Genomic DNA, 3,469 nt, shown 5'->3' with positions numbered 1-3,469 from the left:
TATACTGTCTATAAGGAACTCATTTCAGATATAACAAAATAAGCAGTTTAAAAATGAAAAAATAGAAAAAGGTATATTATGTAAACAATAACACAAAAGAAATCAGGAGTAGTTATATTACTATCAGAAAAAGTACACCTGAGATTAAAAAAACTATCACAAAGAAACATATCATATAGAGGCATTATATCATTATAATTATAAATTATGTCACACAATATCCATACATGTAAGTATATAACAATATAGTACAATAATATAATTATAATTATGACATTATAATGATAATAATTATAATCATTATCATTAAAACATTATATCATACCAAGAAAACATGGTACAATTGCAATATATGTGAAGTCAACATTGATAAAATTGAAAAAAGAAAGAAAAATAAACTTGAAAAATTCACCATCCCTCTATCAACAATTGAAAGAATAAGTGGACAAAATAATTAAGGACACAGAACTCAAGAATGCCATCAACCAATATGATCTAATTAAGAGCCATGAAATACTTCAGTCAACCACAGCATAATATGCTTTGTCTCCTACTGCTCCTAGAACACAATACAGAATAATGATTTTAAAAAGTGCTCTGCTTTAAAAATATTGATAAAATTTTAAAACATTTAGTGAGACTGACAAAGAAAAGGAGAGATAAGATACAAACTGGCAATACAAGAATGAAAAGAAGCAGACATCAAATAATTATAAGGACATACTCTGAAAAAGTCTACACATAAACACACACATTTTGACAACTCAGATGAAACCCACCAGTTCCTTGACACACACAAAAATAGGCACTATATTGTGCTAAAAAACAAACCTGAAAATTTTCTGAAGTTTTGTATCAAGTAAAAAGTGTCTTTGACTGCAATGAAATCAAACTACAAAGCTATAAAAGAAAAAAATAAAAGAAAAAATATCAAAGCACACAGAAACAAATCTACATATTCTAAGATAATCCATTGGTCAAAGAGTAAGTCTCAAATGATAATAAAATATGCATTGAATTAAATAAAAGAATATAGCATATTATAATTTGCAGAACATAGCCAAAGTAGTGCCAAGAGAGGAATTTTTCTTTTTTAGATTGGAAAATACAGTTTATTTAGAGAGTAAATTAAAGAGAGAGAGGAGAGTCACCTCCCCAAGACAGGGGAGTGGGGGCAAAGCTAAGAATATATGGCAGTCATAGCTCAAAGAGCACATGACCAGGCCAATGGTCCAAGAGAGGGATTTATAAAATTAACGCATGCATTAGAACAAGGAAAAAAAAAAAAAAACAGACCAGTAATCTCAGCTTCCACCTCAGGTGCCTAGCAAAAACTGATTAAAATATATATGTATAAAATCCAAACTAAGCAAAATAAAGAGCAGAATTTGTTGAAATTGAAAACAGAAAACAATGTAGAATATTGATTTTTAAATGTGCTATGCTTTAAAAAGATTGATAAAATTTTAAAACATTTAATGAGACTGACAAAGAAAAGGAAAGATAAGATACAAATGAGCAATATCAGAATGAAAATAAGGATATCACTTGAGATTCTGCAGATATCAAATAATCGTAAGGGTATATTCTTAACAATTCTGCACATACCCACACAATTTTGACAACCCACCAATTCCCTGAAAAGCACAAACTGTCACAACTCAGATATATTAAATACATAATTGGATTAAGCCATCAAACTATTTAAAAAATGAATCCACTGTTTAAAAACAAGTCCTGCCCCCAAATAGATAAAACCCCAGAAATATATGGCTTCACTAGAGACTTCTACACAATCCTACAAAATCCTTCACAAACTCCTCCAATAAATGAAAGATAAAACATTTTTCTTTTAAGTTTTGTATATAGTATTACCCTGATATTTGCATCAGATAAAGATAGTATTTAAGAGACAAAAGCAAACAAGCAAACAAAAAACCATATATCAATATCCCTCATGAGAGCAGGGCTTCAAGATGATTGAGTAGAGACACCAGGTACTCACCTCCTCCACCAAGAAGTACCCAAACAGCAAGTAGATAACCACATGTCAAATAAAGTGTTTAAGAGAGAACTCTGGAATCCAGCAGAGAATTAACAGGGAACATCTGAGGCAAGAAAGAAGAGGGAAAGAAAGCAGCTGACCTGGCTAGGATTGACTTAGAGCAAGAAGGAACACCTCATTGCAGGGAAAAGGTAAGCGAGACAGCATCAACAGGTTGTACTCCTACAGTGGATTCCTGCAATTCTAGCCTGAATGAGATTCTTGGCCCTTGCAGATCCTAAGACTAGTGTAGGGAGCTACCTGGAATCTATGCAGCAATGACATTCATCCTAAGAGAAAACTGTGCTGGAACCTTTACCCCCTTTTGAGACCCAAGCAACAGCAGCACTACCATTTTGAGAGTCTAGCCTCCACCAGACTATATCCTGCCTGGGTCCCAATAGTGCTTACATCTTTACAGACCCACTAATATCCACCCAAGTCCATCAAGATGGCTGCAGTGTTGTCACACTGGCTGGACCCAATGGTGCTGGATAAGTCCCTAGCACTTTAGGCCATACAGTGTCCTATACTCCAGGAAACAATCAGTGCAGCACACCAGAAAGGGTGTCCTTGGGACAAATGAAGTTGAAATATGAGCTCCCGGATCCTGACAGCCACCTATTTAGCCTGCTGCTACTGACAGCAATCCCACTCTCTCCAATGGCAAGGTTGCTATGCAACTACACATGCCTTCCAGGGACCTGGGTGCCAGCCTGTCCCATGGAGAAGGGCCTGAGAACATGCTTGCTCTCTCTGCCACAACCATCACTGGTTCCCGTGCAATTGTCCAGGGATTTGGTAATCATCTTGCCACCAGCACCCACATGAACCATCCAGGAGCCTAAGTACAGGCTTGCCCAGACCTGCCACCAGTGGTAACTGTGTATGCTACACAGAAACCCAAACATAGGCACACCCAGCCCACTAGTGTTACCACTTGTTTCTAAAGTCCAGCCTACCTGGCATTCCTATCCATAGCAAATCTTCATCACAGACTGCACTAACAACCACTGCCTAAGTCAAGGAGAAACACAGATGCCACTGACAATGATTACAGCTGAAGAAATCATATGAAGATTATACTATAGCACCCACCTAGAATAAATGCCTAAGCACCCCCTATCCAATCAACACTATAAATACATCTATAGAACAAGTATTTCCATATAAAAACCAATTCATAAAATTGAAAGAAGAGAATGTTATGCCAGATGTGCAGATGTTAATGTAAGCACACAAGAACTGTGAGAAAAATAAGGAAACTCAACATCTCCAAAGGAACACAATAATTCTTCAGTAACAGATTCCAAAGAGAAGAAAATCTATGAAATGTCTGACAAAAAACCTAAAATGATATTAAAAACCTTAGTGAGATGCAGAACACTTATGAACAATACAAAAAACTTAGAAAAATAATTCACA

This window comes from Carlito syrichta, unplaced genomic scaffold (genome assembly GCF_000164805.1).
Source record: "Carlito syrichta isolate Samal-C Ts95f unplaced genomic scaffold, Tarsius_syrichta-2.0.1 Scaffold316276, whole genome shotgun sequence".
Taxonomy (NCBI): domain Eukaryota; kingdom Metazoa; phylum Chordata; class Mammalia; order Primates; family Tarsiidae; genus Carlito; species Carlito syrichta.
The sequence above is the reverse complement of the archived record's forward strand: the minus strand, read 5'-3'. Positions refer to the sequence as shown.